This window comes from Schistocerca gregaria, chromosome 6, assembly GCF_023897955.1.
Source record: "Schistocerca gregaria isolate iqSchGreg1 chromosome 6, iqSchGreg1.2, whole genome shotgun sequence".
Taxonomy (NCBI): Eukaryota; Metazoa; Arthropoda; class Insecta; order Orthoptera; family Acrididae; genus Schistocerca; species Schistocerca gregaria.
The window spans coordinates 414,143,493-414,161,547 of record NC_064925.1 but is presented as its reverse complement, the minus strand read 5'-3'; positions in this window follow the sequence as shown (position 1 = coordinate 414,161,547).

Genomic DNA, 18,055 nt, shown 5'->3' with positions numbered 1-18,055 from the left:
CAGACAGATCGAGCAACCGACATCAGTCGTGGCTAGGCGGATTACCAAATAGAAACTCTGGCACTACCATAAATGTAATTACATAGAGCACTTAAATGCCACGGGGAATAAACTCCATAACACAAGAATATACACACAATAACAAAGACTAAAGTTAAATATACCTACGTACTAAAACACAACAAATATTGGCGAACATTAACATAATCTCGCAATTCAGACATCCATAAAATTAATTGGCTACAATCCTCTCTGTATCTCTGCCAGACAATACACGGTTATTTAATATCTTACAACGTGCTTATCCAAACAGTGACCTACGCCGTCCATGGTAAAATAACAGCTTGCAGAATGGCCACAGCCAAAAAAAATTTCCTTTTTTTTGTTTATTTCTACGCGCCCTTTAAGTCAGCATGGCGTTCAAATACACGATCATGCACGGGGCAGTAACACTCACGCAACGCAATTTCCGATCACAAACTCAAAGCAGAGAAACGTTCCACACAGTTATTAATAGCTCCCACAACACTGGAGTTTGGCCCCGCCAGACGACGACCGTTGCACTAACTAGATGAAAAATCTTACTTTCAGTGACGACACAACTTTCTGGAGGTTATTAGCAGTCGCAGACGGACTTCATAGCTTCCCCAGCCCATGAACGGAAACCAAACGTTGTCCACAGATTTACAGCCTCTTGTCTCCTCACAGCCCTGGTTTTTGGGCTCATCCAGACTTAGCGTAGAGGGACCTAGAGGGACCGAGCGCCCGACTACAGAACGGTCGTCCAAGGCTGAACACTCATCTCAACTGCCTCCTCCGCCCTCGGCACGCCACACCGCGGCTCCTCCCAGAGGGTGCGCTAGCAGCGCCCTCGCGGAGGCTCTGCAACGTCCTCTACGAGAAACTCCTAACAGGAGTAAACCAAGGGAAAAACAGGAACCGTGCCAAAAGACACGGTTCACACAGCACTACGAAATACGTCCGTCACCTACCCTACTTCAAATAACGTAGCAGAGCGCGCAGAGGCAGATACTTTGCCTCGACAATACCAAACACTGTGTAACGTAAATTGCTCTCTCTCTAAAGTGCGTGTACAAAAATGAAAACGACATGACCACCTTACAAAAATAGGTGCTACGATCTTTGTAGCACCAACGGAAATGCTCCTCCTTGTAAACCCAGAAAACGGGGAATTTCGCCTGTGGCTATCTTCCCTCGAGTTACTGCTCTCTCAGTTCTACGCTGTGCCCCGTAAATTCTGGCCCCAGAAGGTTTATTTGCTTTCGACCTTCTACCAGACCAGATTATGTCTCCTGCAAGGTATTGTGGTTCATTGTTCGACTGCTCCCTTCTTGCAGTTGTTAGAGCGAAACGTTTATGAAATAGCAAAATGTTATTGTATGGTAAGTCGGCATTTCATAGACAATTCCTATATTTATCACACTCGTTATACTGATTCTAAGTTCTCCTTATGCTAAAGGAATCAAGTTATTTCTAGTTTTTTAACTGTATGTCCATGCAGCTGCCTCCATTGTAATCAAAAGATGCAAAGGTGGCATGTCCACCATGGTCTCCATACCAGGTAGTGGGTGTGCTGCTGATTCCTCCTTTTACAGACAACCAGTCCAATGTCTGTACATTACTAAGCTGTGCTGCTGATTCCTACTTTTACAGATAACCAGTCCAATGTCTATACATTACTAAGCTCCCTAACAACCACCCTCTACTTTATTCCTCCATACTGTAGCCCCATCAGTTAGAAGCTAGTTTTTACAACTGACCATTTTAGTGCTGCAAAGAGTGCATTTTGCCCAAAAATGTTGATTCTTTACGTGAGGGACCCATGATAGTTTCGCACCCCTCTACTCGTAGAGTTTCTTCATTAACCTTGACATTCAAGTATACGATCTGTGTGATGAATTTTCTTCTTCATAAATGGTGCTACATCAGTTTTCTTGGGTCCGACACTTACATTCTCTTTTCTGCCCCATTTTTTTGAAAATGTGTAGTACACTTTGTGCTGTTGCGCTCCTTAAATGTTCGGCTTGGGATAAGTGAACTGTTAGAATTTTATTCTTACCGCCTGCAGGCAGTAGAGGCCTGCCCAGTCTATGTGATAACTAAGTAAGCCACTCGACGGTATTGTTACCACTATGATAAAACAGTCCAGGCAGAGTGGCGTTAACACCACCTGTCAACGGCCGAGTGCATGGAACAGTGTGACCAAGAGTGAAGTAATATTTTATTACTCAGGAACGTACGTGCTATCAAGAAACTCATACTTCGCAAATTTAACTGGGTATAGCAACCCGTGCTCAGTAGAGAGCCAGCTAGAAAAAGCTAACGGAACAAGTAATATAAAGAAAACCTACTCATGACGCTCCGATAAGTCTACATCAGAAGCATAGCTATAAGCTTGTAAATAATCGAACTTCGTTGCTCAAAGCATTGAGTAGTGCCGCCGTTCTGCCTGAGTTTGAACCAAACAGAATGATGTGCTTTTGAATTTCAGAGTAACCACAATACACGCTTCTTGATGAAGATCTGTTGACTAGCTGCCCAATGACTGACTCATACCCTCGTTCTTCACTTCTCGTGGGCAACTCAGCATCACGGTAGCTGCCACTCATGACTCAGGTCAACAGACGTCACCAACGGGAATGGGCGTCGACGTATTACTCGATCGGCCGTGTTTTCAAGCACAAAGCGCGTCCGTGAAGGCAGCTGGAATGCAGTATAAGGCAGCTTTCATAAAGATCTGTCAATACTACAATCGTTTGAGTATATGACCCCGCGGTAATCTGTCCACTCCCTCACCATCTCACCCATCATGAGGGGCAGAGGTCAGGAATAGGCGGTGGTGGTGGTTACGGTTTAACGTCCCGTCGACAGCGAGGTCATTAGAGACGGAGCGCAAGCTCGGGTTAGGGAAGGATGGGAAAGGAAATCGGCCGTGCGCTTTCAAAGGAACCATCCCGGCATTTGCTAGAAACGATTTAGGGAAATCACGGAAAACCTAAATCAGGATGGATGGACACGGGATAGAACAGTCGTCCTCCCGAATGCGTGTCCAGTGTGCTAACCACTGCGTCACCTCGCTCGGTCAGGTTGGTGTAATGAATTAGTCGTTCCGCTTCACGACGCGGGTTGTCTGGGGAAATGTTCTTCCAGCATACAAACCGTAGAGTTAGCCGAGAGAGGTGATTGTTCGGTAACACTTAAGCCCAAAGAACGTTTCTTGGAGTCGGGCAGTAAGACTGGGTAATTTAGTAAATTACATCCGAGCAGTGGTACTCGTCGTATCTCCATTTCACTAGCATTGGCTCATTACAATGGGGTGCGTTGAACCACACGTTGTTTATGTTTGATTCAGTATTTTTTCTCAGTTAAGAGACCCACAACGTCGAGTACTGGGTGGAATATGGTAAGGTTACGTTTGCGAATTCATGTGAATCCCTGAAGTTATCATTGTTTGTTTTGCAATTTTGCAGGACACGAATTGCCATGCACTACAGGTGTAGCAGGCAAATTTTTTACATGTACACGTGTTGATCATTTGGCTCTCCATAGTGCAGACTATAGATGGGTGACGACACATGAGAAAAGGTAACTTATAAGGTTTTTCTTCAGTAGTGAGTTACTTGTGTTTCTGGTACTGGTAGTGGTGAAATCAAGTGCTGGTATTACAACAGAATCTGTTGCTGCTATAACAGAGCAATTGCGGATGTTAACAGAAGATACGTTTTACCAAAAGTACGAGCATGAGGACCTTCTTCGTAGATTTGTGGTTTTGGAAAGCTTTGAGGTTCAGTCACAGCCTGTCGGGGGAAAATAGGTAGAGTTGGAGGTAGATTCTTCTCCTTTTGATCCAGCAGTAACCGCACCTATCAGTCTTTTTCCCAATAGAACAGGCGACTCCAAGAATTGTAGTCTGATGGTCACATCAGATCTTCCACTAAATCCGAAAGACCAGAACCTAGTTAAATCTCACTCGTGTAATGAAGAGTTGGATGTTTCACATTGTTTTGTATGCAGAAGCGTGGCTCACTGAGTAATGTTAATGGATAATATAAGGGTTTCAGTTAGCGTAAATAATTTTGGGAGAGGAGGAGTTAATCTGTCAAAAGGTATAATGACACTACTAAATATTAAAACGTCGATACGTTGAGTTTGGACACGAGTCATAAGCAAACATTACGCAAGAAGCTGTGTCACTTGTAGGCCAGTGATCGCACAAATAAGGAAAGTGTATTATAGAAATTTATCAACTTGTTTTGTACAGATGGGGTGTTACCAGCTACTCTAGTAACTCAGCACTGTATAAAATTGGGATTTTACACCAATTTACAGCAAACAGTTCGTACAGCGAGACATTTACAGACATTAGTAGAGAAGTTCATGGAACAGAAACTACGAGATTGGATCAAGAATGAAGTAGCAGGCTCTGAAGTACACATGTCGTAATCATCCCTAAGAAATCATTGGATGGAACCAAGGAATAGATGTTTTTTCTGAGATAGTAGATGATTATCCAATCGCTAACCTTACTGTAATTTTGGATAAGTGTTGAGTGCTGTTATTTTACTGCATGTCACTCAAAAGTAGTCATCAGTTGGAAGTAGCACTTGAGCATAGGCCAAAGACAGTGTTTACCACATCATGCGGACGCTATCAATAGAAGCGAATGTCAGTCGGTTTGGAAATCGCTCCTGCTACTTTTCAGGGGTTATTGGACGGAGTTTTAAGAGGGTTAAATCCTAAGGCCCGTACATGATCTATTTGAATGACTTAATAGTGTAATCTTCGGTGAAACCAGAACATGTGAGACGATTGGAGGATGCTTTTAGTAGGTTAAGTCTGCACATCTAACAAGCACATGCAGTCGTTTGTCGCTTTGAGCTATCGTAAATTCATAAGGGATTCTTGAATACAACTGAACATTTGAACACATTAGTTAGTAAGTTAGATTTATGTTCCACAGATAATTCTGTACAACAAATAGTAATGATGTGTAATCAGCCATTTCACATACACATCGCCAATTAATTTCTAAAGATGGCTACATGCTAATCATTTATAACTGTAAAATTTACAGATTTAAGCTAGTAGCTCCTGTCCATCAACTTTTACCCATTAAATATAAATTCTTTTACTGAACAGAAGTGTCAAGAAGAAACTTTTTCAGATTGTTTTTGAATTATACTTTACTGTACTGTCGCAATGCTCAGAATGCTCAACTCCTTAAACAGATGACTGTAAGATGATCATGGGTGACCGCCACATATCATTCGTACAGTAGGTTTTTGAACAATGAAGTGTTTCTTTTTTAAAGATGAATTGCCCCAGAACATTATCCCATTTGTCGTCACTGAATGAAAATATGGGGTATATAGCATGTTACTGATTTGCCTCTCCCCGAGATTTGCAATGTTTCTAATTCCAAAAGGGTCTGAGCTATGTTGTTTTAAGAGTTCCAAAATGCACTTATTCCAGTGTAAATGCTCGTCAATACTGACACATGACAATTTTGAAGTTTCAACCTGTTCGCTATTTCCTTACTAATTGTTACCTTAACACTGATGTAGTACTCATAGATATGAAGAACTGAATATATTGTGCCTTTTTAAAATTGAGTGTGAGATCATTCGCAGATAACCAATGCTACTTTTAGAAACATCGTTTATCATTTGTTCTGTTTCTTGCGTATGCTTGGACTGGTTACGCTACTATTGTTATGTCCAAAAAGAATTATTTCTGCTTGTGGCGTATCAGACCACAGATAGCTTACATGTATATAGGGAACAATAATAGGCCTAATACTGAACCTTGGGGAATCATGTCCTTGGACTCTACGGGTTGACTTATTTAGTACAACTTTTCTTATTGATTTGGTTACATATGACATTATCGTTTGATTTTCTGTGTCTCCAGTCTCATAAATCTGCAATTTATCTAGGACTGTACTGTGATTCACACTGTCAAACGCCTCAGGCAGGTCGCAGAAAATGCCAAATGGTGCTATTTATCATTTAATGCTTCTAAGATTTGGGGAGTTAACATTTATTACTCTATCGGGAACACCATCAAAACCAGATAAGATTTATGTTTTAGAGAATGTGTAATTTTCTTAACTAGGTAATTCACAAAGAGTGTAATGTTTCAGTGGACGCAGGAGTATCAGGTATCAATGGAGGAATTGGGGGAAAGAATGATTTCCGATGTAGTATTGCTATTCCAGATTTTGACAAAGAGTTCATCCCGTCTTATGATTCCTCAAATAAGGCAGTCGGCTGTATTTTGGGTCGGATGCTTTTTGGACAGGGGCACCTAGGAGTTTATGAACCGTGACGGTTTAATAAGGCGTAAAGTAATGGCTCAACAAATGAAAAGGAAATGTTAAAGGTCATATGTGATATTACACATTTCTGATGTTTTATGAATGGTAGAAAATTTAAAGTTGTGACTGATCATGCGTCATTGAACTCATTGTTTAGTCTAAATGATCCCTCTTCTCGTTTGCCACATTGGGCCCTCAAGCTAATACGTTTAATTACGAGGTTGTCGGGCATAAGACACACAAACGATGTTACATTAAGTCGCAAAACAGCCTTGTTTAATGTATTGGACAAGAGTTTATTGGAACAGCAGGGTGCATAGGCAGACGATAACGATTATCAAGCCTTTAAGTCACAGCCGTACGCTTTAATACTTGAAGATTTGTTTTACAGACTTCTGAAATTGGGGCCACGTATCGCGGTCCCGAGAGTTCTTCAAAAGGAACTGATACAACAGGCTCATGACCAGCTGTTATCAGTTGTTGATTGCCGACGGACAACAGACAAGCTTATTACAGTTATGTCTCTACCTGAGCCAGTATACGGGCCGAAAATGCCGTCCCACTTTGACGCTTTAAGTCCTAAATTATGCGCCAACAGCGAAGCAGTGAAGAAGTTTGTGAGAAGAAATCGGGAGGTGTGGAAAAACGTACAAAAGGCGAACACGAATGCCATGGACCGCCGAATAGGCTAATGGGCAGACTACCACAGTACCGTGTACGGCAGTGGGTATTGGTCGCTAATCCCAATAGGCCAGAAGGAAAGACGAAGAAAATCTTGATCAAATATCACAGACCATATCTGGTCGTGGGGATGAACACGCCGGTTAACGGAAAGGTACAGGTTCCTACCAAAATGTATGTCGTGCACATCAGGCTGGTGAAACTATTTAAGAGTATTTTGGATGCTGTGCCACAGTTACCTGTGTCCTTGGTGGGATAGTCTGGAGAAGGTAGAATGTAGGAACCTCGTCCGTTAGACAATTAGAGGCACTAGGATGCCTAATTCCTTGACGTCACGTAATTAATAATGTTGTTGGATTATTTAGTGTGGTATGTTAGTGTTAAATTTATACTTGATATTTCTCTTGTGTATACATTTTGCATTGTCTTGTCTTCGGGTGGATTTAGTGTTTCCGTATCATTGCAAGACATATTTTTCTTTTGTTACTATACTATTAATACCAGGTTCTTGTACTATTGTTTCTTCTTTCTGCTTGCCGTTAGTTCCTACCTTTGGAAGGAGAGCGTTGATAGACTGTTTCTTTCCTCAGGTGACGATTTTGTGATGTCATCCTGAATGATGGAATGGTCCTGGGTTTGTCATACATTATCGGGAGTGGAGCAGAACGCTTGGTTGTCGGTCAACAACTGGTATGATTTGTGCTGTTCTTTAGGCAATCGTATGTCTTCCTTATGAGGCATCAGCGGATATTGAAATGAGAAATGAAATTGGTAGATTGAAAGATTTTCTTTCGGAATTGTTTAAAGAGATACAGGGAAGTGACGGTTATTTCGGGACTTACAAGTGAGCTGTGTTAGTCACAGTTTATCTACGGCAAATTATGAGCATAGTTATCACAGCTGGTAGATATTGTATCACTGACTATAGTTATCAAGCGTCTGCAGAAGAATTAAACGATTTCTTCTCAACATCTGTAATCTGCCACGCAGCGACAAATTACCAGCCCCAAGATATCAATCTCTCGAGAGACAAGTTTTTCCTAAAACATGTCACTACCGGCATAGTACACAAGGCTATTATGAGAATCTCTTCCGAGGCAGTAGGAAATGATGGAGTGAGCATGGGCATGATTAAAAACGTCGTAGACACTATTATTCCAGTCAACCTGTCTCTTGTCAGTAGTATATATCCTACTGAGTGGAAGCAAAGTTTAATCCAGCCTATACCCAAGACTGGCAACTCTATGTCACCAGGTGAATACAGGCCGATCAGCATACTACCTGCAATATCTAAAGCCCTAGAATACATCGTCCATGAACAGCTGACGGATTACCTCAAAACTCATAACATCCATGACGAATATCAGTCAGACTTTCGAAAGCACCATAGTACAGCAACTGCATTAATCAAAGTAACTGATGACATTAAACTTGCTATGGACAGACGTGAAGCTACTATCCTAACACTGCTTGAATTTAGCAAGGTTATTGACACAGTTGACTTCGATATATTACTAATTAAAATGAAACAGCTGAATTTCTCAATCAGCGCAATACACTGGTTCGACAGCTACCTCAAAAACAGAAGTCAACAAGTCGTTTGTGGGTCGGAAAAGTCATCATGGAAAAGCTTGTATTCTGGAGTTCCCCAAGGCTCTGTCCTTGGTCCACTACTCTTCTCACTGTACATTAATGATATTTCTTCAGTGATTCACTCCTGCAGCTACCATCTATATGCTGACGACATCCAACTGTACATAAGTGTAAGCCCCAAAAACATGGCTGGCGCAGTAGCGAGTATGGACACAGATCTTTGCTCTGTTTCTCGCTGGGCACAGAACCTAGGTCCGAAACTAAACCCCAAGAAATCCCAGGTCACACTTATATCTCATCCAAAGTTAATCAGCCGGTACTTTCGCGAAACGGTCCCTAAAATACTCCTCAATGGTACCCAACTACCATACCAAAAAACAGTAAAAGACCTTGGAACACTCTTGGATGAACACCTAAACTGGGAAGAACAAACAGTCACAGCTTGCCGGAAATCGCTCTCCTCCCTACATGCAATTCAAAAATTTAGAAAAATATTTCCAACCCATGTTAAACAAAAATTAGTCCAAACACTAGTCTTGCCTAATCTTTACTACTGCGATGTAGTTCAACACGGCACAAATAGTGAAAATTCTAGATGTCTCGAGCTAGTGATGAATGCTTGCGTTACATACATGTGCAATATTCGGTTGTATGATATCAGCCCTTCATACTCCCAGCTAGGTTGGATACGCCCACATAAGGCACGCGATCTCCACACGATGTGCTTACTTCATCGATTTCTTAGCCACTGGTGCCCCCAATACTTATCTTCTCACATTAAACACCTATCATCATTCCACAATCGCAGTACCAGATCGGATACGTCTATCATCTTGGCTGTACCTTTACATAACACAAAATCTTTCTCCGTGTCATTCTCCATCTCAGCCATACAACTATGGAACGCACTCCCCTGTGATCTGCGTCTTATCCAGAACTACTCAACATTCAAGAGGGAACTCAAAACTTACATATTAGGGACGGTATAGCCACCATTGTTGTGCCCCTCCCATCTATTTCTTTCTCCTCTCCATCACAGCTTCGAATTTTACCATTCTTTTTCTCTTCCTCTAACCTATCTACCTCTTATATATCTCTTTCACCCCATTCTATCGTCTTATGTCTGTGCTCGATGAGAATAACTCACAAGCTGCAAGAATATAACGAGAAAATTCCCAACTAACAATGGGACTGACATTCACAAGAGAAAAGTACGTTTACTTTCATATACATAGTCACTATTATTATTATTATTATTATTATTATTGATTGTTATAATTATTTTTATTGTTATAATTATCATTGTACTACTGTTATAATCTCAATTTTTTTGTTTAACATCAATACTGCATAATACGTTAAATGTCCTTAATGTTATTTAGAAACTGTAACTCGTTCAATCTGAGTATGCCTGGTTAGGTGTAAGAGAGGGCCTGAAGGCCCTAATCATGCCAGGTAAAATAAATGCATAAATAAATAAATAAAAAATAAATAAATATTTGAAATATTATGTTGGTGTTGGATTTATTCTTCATATTTGTGTTATGGGTATTTTTTGCATTGTGTTGATTTCAGGGTATTTATTGTTTTCATGTCTTTGCCACATGTGTTTTTTATTATTGTAGTTTCATTGTCAGGTACTTGTTAATGTCGTTCTTGTTGCTATCTGTCGTTAGTTACTCGTTTCGGAAGGAGGACAGGAGTGATAGATGGTTCCTTTCCTCAGTTGGCGAACTTGTTATGACATCCTGGATGATGGGAATGGTCCTGGATTTGACATACTTCATCGGGAGTCGAGCAGAATGTTTAGCTGTCGTTCATATGTTTGTTTAAGATATATATATCACAAGGCAGTCGGATGCCTTCCTTATGAGACATCAGTGGTCATTGAAATCATCACATCAGAGAAATGAAATTTCGAGACTGCTAGATTTTGTTTCGGATTGATATACAGATTCACAGGGAAGTAACGAATTTTAGGGAGGTGCTCAAGAGTATCATAATCACAATAAATTAAGAACACACCTATCACAGCTTCTATATGTTGGCCACAACCTGTTGTTTGCAGGAAGTAGAGGAGGAGGAGTAGGAGATTAGTGTTTAACGTCCGGTCGACTATGGGGTTATTACAGACGGAGCGCAAGCTCGGGTGAGGGAAGGATGGGGAAGGAAATCGGCCGTGCCCCTTCAAAGGAACCATCCCGGCATTTGCCTGAAGCGATTTAGGGAAATCATGGAAAACCTAAATCAGGATGGCCGGAGACGGGATTGAACCGTCGTCCTTCCGGATGCGAGTCCAGTGTGCTAACCACTGCGCCACCTGGCTCGGTGTTTGTAGGAAGTGAACTTGGTTAAATGCGGGAGAAAAATTAATAAAAACGTTGTCCGCGATAGCAGAGTAGGAGAAGTTCCTAAATTAAATGATGTACTTGGTCATTTTGAAAAAGCGGTATTGCTATGAAGAGTGAGGTGCTTTGGCTTTCATCCTGGGAAGTGTTTTTGTCTTAGGTGTACACTCACTTGTGTGACTGTCAATACACTAACACGGAATTCACTGCATTGGCCGGAGGGGACATTAAGCGTGTTACACTTCCAGAATTGAGAGCACCTTGAGGCCACCCTCACCCCGGTACTTACACATTCATTACACATACTTATCGATTCACAGCAGGTGGAAATTTCAGTGGAGCGGATGTTACATTATATCCACAACATTCAATAAAATCGTCAAATCATGATTACATAGATGATTTTCAGCAACCAAGATGTCGTGTCTTTACTAGGTATTCGCATATTCCTTTTATGCAGTAATCGCAGAAGGGCACAACCTACAGATCAGCCGAGACACCAGTTGCCAGACGAGTTTTTAGCAGGCAATGGCCGTGGGAACGATTGATGGGTCGTAGAAGTTCTGTATTATGTGGTATAAACTTTACATTCAGGATTGTATTGTAGTAAGGTCCTGGTGACCTTCAATTAAGAGTCAGCTCATGCTGTAAATGGATAAGGAAGGACCCATGTGGTACATCTCAGAAATGGAAGGCTCGGTCCTGGAAGATTCTGGACGAATCTTTCGAAAGAGGGGATGTGTGTTGCACACCAAAAATTTAGATGCGCGAGTTGAGATTATCTTAAACGTGTTATTCCCACTCGCGGCTACGTAGTAGAGGCAAGCCTGTCCGAAGTGCTAACAGAGTAAGACTTTGGACTTGGACGGGCGAGCCACGTTGAACTTCAATGCTGAATCATAGTATGACCAAGAGTGAGATGATGTTTCATAAGAGACACTTGCGCACTACCGAGAAACTAACGCGTTGCAAATTTCACTGGATGTAGGAGTCCGTACTCGGGGCACAGCAAGCTAGTAAAAGCTGAAAGCCAAGTAACATGAAATAAACATACTCGTCCCCCTATAATAGTACTAAGTCGGACTCGTAGTTGTATGGTTATAAGTGATCGAGCGTAGGAACTCAAAGCATGAAGTAATGCCTCCATTCTGTCTGCTTATTAAACTGGAGAGAATGCTGTCATCTGAGTTACAGAGAAATCATGACCCAGCCTTGGTGATGGAAATCCGCTGGCAAACCTGGCAACGAGGCACACCATGTCTGTGGCGTGATGGCTGCGGGATTTGCGCGAAGTTTGATGATGTGGGGAGTTTGGGCCCAGCCAATCTCCACCCCCTGAGCTACTTTGGTCGATGGACTACCAGATGTGTACAGTCTGGCTGCGAGAGATGCTCACTCGCGCTCTCCTAGAAACCTAGACGTCTTTGGTCACCGGCGGCGCATGATTAGCTGAGTGGTGTAAGGCGCTGCAGTCTTGGGCTGTGCGGCTGTTCGCGGCTGAGGTTAGAGTCCTCCCTCGGGCATGGGTGTATGTGTTTGTCCTTAGGATAATTTAGCTTAAGTAGAGTGTAAAGTTATGGACTGATGACCTCAGCAGGGAACTGGATTTGCAATGTAGATTAGAGTTGTGGTTTTTCTACCTCCTACATAGGAGTCAATAGTTCAGATGCCATTACATGGAGTCATATCTGGAGTAGGAATAGTACCCTACAAACATGATGATATTGTAGTGTGAAAAGGACATGAGTTTGGTTAATAAAGTAGTGTTTGAAAATTAAAGTTTCCTTCTAACTACCACCTCTACACTCACCTTTGTTTGAACAGGGCGAGATTGTGAAGACGTTAGACACTTGAGTCGTTTGTGCATTGAGAGAGCATGTCGAGTATAATGGAATATAGAACAATTTATATTAAAATTATTTGTTTCATTACTATTAGTATGAATCTGGAGTGGTCATGCGGTGGATTGTGGAAAGAGGCTGTCAGCTAGGGCTGATTGTGCTTCTGTGATCATCAACGCAGTTTTTACAATGAATAATTAATGTTTGTGGAGCGATAATAGTACTACTTGTGGTATTCTGCAAAATGATACTATAGCTCCTGTTGATGGTCTATAGAGACGTAATGAAGTTTCAAAACACAATTAAAAAATGAATAATATGCTAATGTTCCAAGAATTATGGGATTGGAGTCTAATGTGAAGGGGCCTAATTAAATGTTAGCCCTAGAACTAGTGGAAAGGAACGTAGAGTGAAATTACAAACTAGTACGAATTGGTTTAATGGTAACTTGCTAGATGTTCCCAGTCAACAACGAGGCAGTCCTATTCTACTACAGAGTCGAATTCAGAATTTAGTGCAGAAGTTTGAATTCACTGTGGAAGAAATTTCAAGAAAATTTAGTGCACTTACCACTTGGTTAAGGTAAGAGCTGCAGAGAGGCTCTCTACTGTGAAAAAAATAAGAGTGGTTTCTGTAGATGAGAGTCCAGTAGTTATCATGACAAAATTACTGTTCACTTTGCAGATACAAATTATTTATCATATATAAACCAGTTGTACAGAACTGTAATCATAATCCTAAAACTGAGTTTCTACTCTACTACTCTCGAAGAACTCTCTTGAACTGTAGAGTGGATTGATTATTAACAACTTATAGAACTAACTTATACAACTTACTCCTAAAATTGCTGAATGCGGTATTGATTGGACAATATGTCAGTTTATTCAAAAAGTTCAAACAGTTTACTTTGCGAAAGTTACCTATTTTTTTGAGTCTAATCTAGGAATCTCATAGCTAACACTTGGTTCAAGAATCATAAAAGAAGATTGTATACATGGAAGAAGCCTAGAGATACTGACAAGTTTCAGGTAGGTTATGTAATGGTAAGACAGAGATTTAGCAAGCAGGTTTTAAATTATAAGACATTTCCAGGGGCAGATGTGCACACCAACCACTATCTATTGTTTATGAACTGTAAATTAAACCTGAAGAAACTGCAAAATGGTGGGAATTTAAGGAGATGGGACCTGGATAAACTGATAAACCAGAGGTTGTACAGAGTTTCAGGGAGAGCATAAGGGAACAATAGACAGGAATGGGGGAAAGAAATACAGTAGAAGAAGAATGGGTCGCTCTGAGGGATAAAGTGGTGAATGCAGCAGAGGATGAAGTAGGTAAAAAGACGAGGGTTAGTAGAAATCCTTGGGTAACAGAAGAAAAATTGAATTTAATTGATAAAAGGAGAAAATATAAAAACGCAGTTAATGAAGCAGGCAAAATGGAATACAAACGTGTCAAAAATAAGAACGACAGGAAGTGCTAAATGGCTAAGCAGGGATGGCTAGAGGTCAAATGTAAGGATGTACAGGGTTATCTCACTAGGGGTAAGATAGACACTGCCTACAGGAAAATTAAAGAGACCTTTGGAGAAAAGTGAAACCACTATTATGAATCTTAAGAGCTCAGATGCTAACCCAGTTCTAAGCAAAGAAGGGAAAGCATAAAGGTGGAATGAGTATATAGAGGGTCTACACAAGCGAAATGTACTTGAGGAAAATATTACGGAAATGGAAGAGGATGGAGATGATACTACGTGAAGAGTTTGATGGAGCACTGAAAGATCCGAGTCGAAACAAGGCAGCGGGAGTAGACAACATTCCACTAGAACTACTGACGGCCATCTGGTGAGCAAGATGTATGAGACAGGCGAAATACCCTCGGACATAAAGAAGAATGTAATAATTCCAATACCAAAGAGAGCAGGTGTTGACAGATGTGAAATTAGCGAACAATCAGTTTAATAAGTCACAGCTGCTAAATACTACCGCGAATTCTTTACAGACGAATGTAAAAACTGGTAGAAGCCGACTTCAGGGAAGATCAGTTTGGATTCCGTAAAAAATATTGGAATACGTGAAGCAATACTGACCCTACACCTTATCTTAGAAGAAAATTAAGGAAAGGCAAACCTATGATTGTAGCATTTGTGACTTAGAGAAAGCTTTTAACAATCTTGACTGGAATACTCTCGTTCAAATTCTGATGTTGGCGGGGGTAAAATACAGGGAGCGAAAAGCTATTCACAATTTGTACAGAAACCAGATGGCAGTTATAAGAGCCATGGGGCATGAAACGGAAGCAGTGGTTGGGAAGGGAGTGAGACAGGATTGTAGCCTATCCAAGATGTTATTCAATCTGTATATTGAGCAAGCGGTGAAAGAAACAAATGAAAAATTCTGAGTAGGTATTAATATCCATGGAGATGTAATGGAAACTTTGAGGTTTGCCGATGACATTGTAATTCTGTCAGAGACAGCAAAGGATTTGGAAGAGCAGTTGAACGGAATGGACACTGTGATGAAAGGAGGGAATAAGATGAACATCAACAAAAGCAATTCGAGGATAATGGAATGTAGTCGAATTAGGTCGGGTGATGCTGAGGGAATTAGATTAGGAAATGAGACACTTAAAGTAGTAAAGGAGTTTTCCAATCTGGGGAGCAAAATAACTGATGATGGTCGAATTAGAGAACAAATAAAATGTAGACTGACAATGGCAAGGAAAGCATTTCTGAAGAAGAGAAATTTGTTAACATCGAGTATAGACTTAAGTGTCAGGAAGTCGTTTCTGAAAGTATTCATATGGAGCGTAGCCATGTATGGAAGTGAAAAATGGACTAAAACTAGTTTGGACAAGAAGAGAATAGAAGCTTTCGAAAAGTGGTGCTACAGATGAATGCTGAGAGAAGAGAAGGTTGTGGCACAGCTTGACTAGAAGAAGGGATCGGTTGGTAGGACATGTTCTGAGGCATCAAGGGATCACCAGTTTATAATTGGATGGCAGCGTGGAGGGCAAAAATCGTAGAGAGAGACCAAGAGATGAATACACTAAACAGATTCAGAACGATGTAGTTGCAGTAGGTACTGGGCGATGAAGAAGCTTGCACAGGATAGTATAGCATGAAGCGCTGCATCAAACCAGTCTCAGCACTGACGACCACAACAACAACAACAATGTCAATATCGTTTGTGTTTCTGGCATCATGATAGAGTATGTTCTCTGTGGTGTCAAAATCTTCTGTGCTGTTTTCAGTGAATATAAATGACAAAAAGAGATAAAGTTTTATCATCATCACTATTTTTACCCTTGGGCTAACTTCATAATTATTTGTAGCAGCTATTTCAGAATCAGTACTACATCACAGACATGACATGAGTGACCACATAACAACAGCCCATGTGTGTGTGAAGCTAAAAAAGCCAAATTAAGCTGTGCAAATATATTTATTTCCACCTGGATCAACTAATCTCTGTATGAGGTAGGACGGCTTTAATATCTTTCTAAGGCATGATTAATGTGAAGTTGCCAATTTCGTTTGGAATCAATCTATAGTCCTAGAAACTCTCCAGACGTTTGGAGATTTGGAGAAAGTAAAATGGAGTGTAACAGGAGAATAAAGAATTATGACAGTACTTGAATGAGAGAGTTTCTAAAAGTGAAAAAAATGTTGAGGTCATTGTTACAGCAAAGGTCGTGTGCCAGATAATAGTGATTTATATTCTGTTCAAGAAGATGAATGAGATCCTGAAGCTCGTTATGAAAGGAGGAGAATTCTTCACCAACATGGTCATTTTAATCATGATGCTGGAAACTATGATATGAAGCATGGTTTTCAATATAACCATTTGTTGCCTGTTCTAAAATTTCAAGTTTTCATAATTACATTAAATAGTACTTATCCTCATGCTTGATTAGACTAGTTTGATTTTGTATTTCCTTCCACATTGCTAGCCGATCACAGAACTGATTTTGTATGTGGCTGTTTCGTGGGTGACCTTAGTACATGAAACTGTGTACCATATGACGAGTTTTATCAGATATTCCTGTTAGAAGAATGGTCTGAGCAGCGCAAGACATAATCTTTGGCATATTTGGTTATGAAAAATATTAATAATACTCATTTTATAAATCCTGCTTCATTCTTTGAATGAATGGTGTGGAAAATTAAATTTTTAACAATACTTACAATCCTACTGAACTGAATTATAATTGACGTGGTAAAATTCCTCCCAAGTTGAGCCATATTATTATTCCTGGTCAGGTAAATGGGTAGTTAGTGGGTTTTGAAATTTGCTCCAAGAATTAGAATATGACAATGCCGAAGAGAATGGATGTGGTACAAGCAACAGTAAGTTATTTATCCTAATCGGAGGCCACAGAGCAATTGGAATAATGATCAGCAGCAATGTGATACATATTGTGATAGATATGGGAACGGAAACTGGAGGAATCGGAGGAATTATGTGATTGCAATGAAAGCAACAATTTTAGGAGTGGTAATAGTGATTAGATTAGAAGACTGTTACGTCAAATCAAGATGCTGAAGAGAATGGTAGTCACTGACATTGACAAGTCCCTATTTTGTAGAATTACGCTTATTTCATCCACAGAAAAATATTCAAGTGGGTAGCCCATAGCCCCATAGCCACATAATTGAAAACTGATGTGCGTGGCTGATTTGAGTGCTGAAAGCAGATTGAAAAATGCCTGTGGGAAATTGAATATGTTGACTATTGTGTGTTTGAGTTACATATTGATAAGTGATAGACAGGAAAATCTCATTTCTCTGAAGAGTCCAACGTTTCAAATATATTTCACTTTGTGTTTAAGGTGTTCGAAGCCAGTCATCTGGGGTGAGCGAGTCAGCATTTCACAGATCTGAAGTTGTAGCTTTATGGATTATTCCTTCTTTACCGTGGACTCAAGTGAAAGGGATGATTAACAGAAAAGGAGCAGGGATGAAGGCACAAGTCAGTATTGATTTTCTTTGTCAAGGTTATAGCTTCATTCGAATTTAGTAACTGTGTGGAATTTGGCTAGTGATACGATTTTAGGGGCTGATTTCTTGTTGAAATACCAAGAAGTGATGGCCTTTGGCTGTGTTGTAGTGAGTTTTAAGTATAATTATGGTATGTTAAAGCATGAGGGAAGAGTTGCCTGTAGTGACTGAGTATGGTGTTCAAGCAGTCTTATTTCATCATTTGCCAATGCGGTCGTTGAACTTCACAATAAATATTGAGTTGGAGTGATTGTGC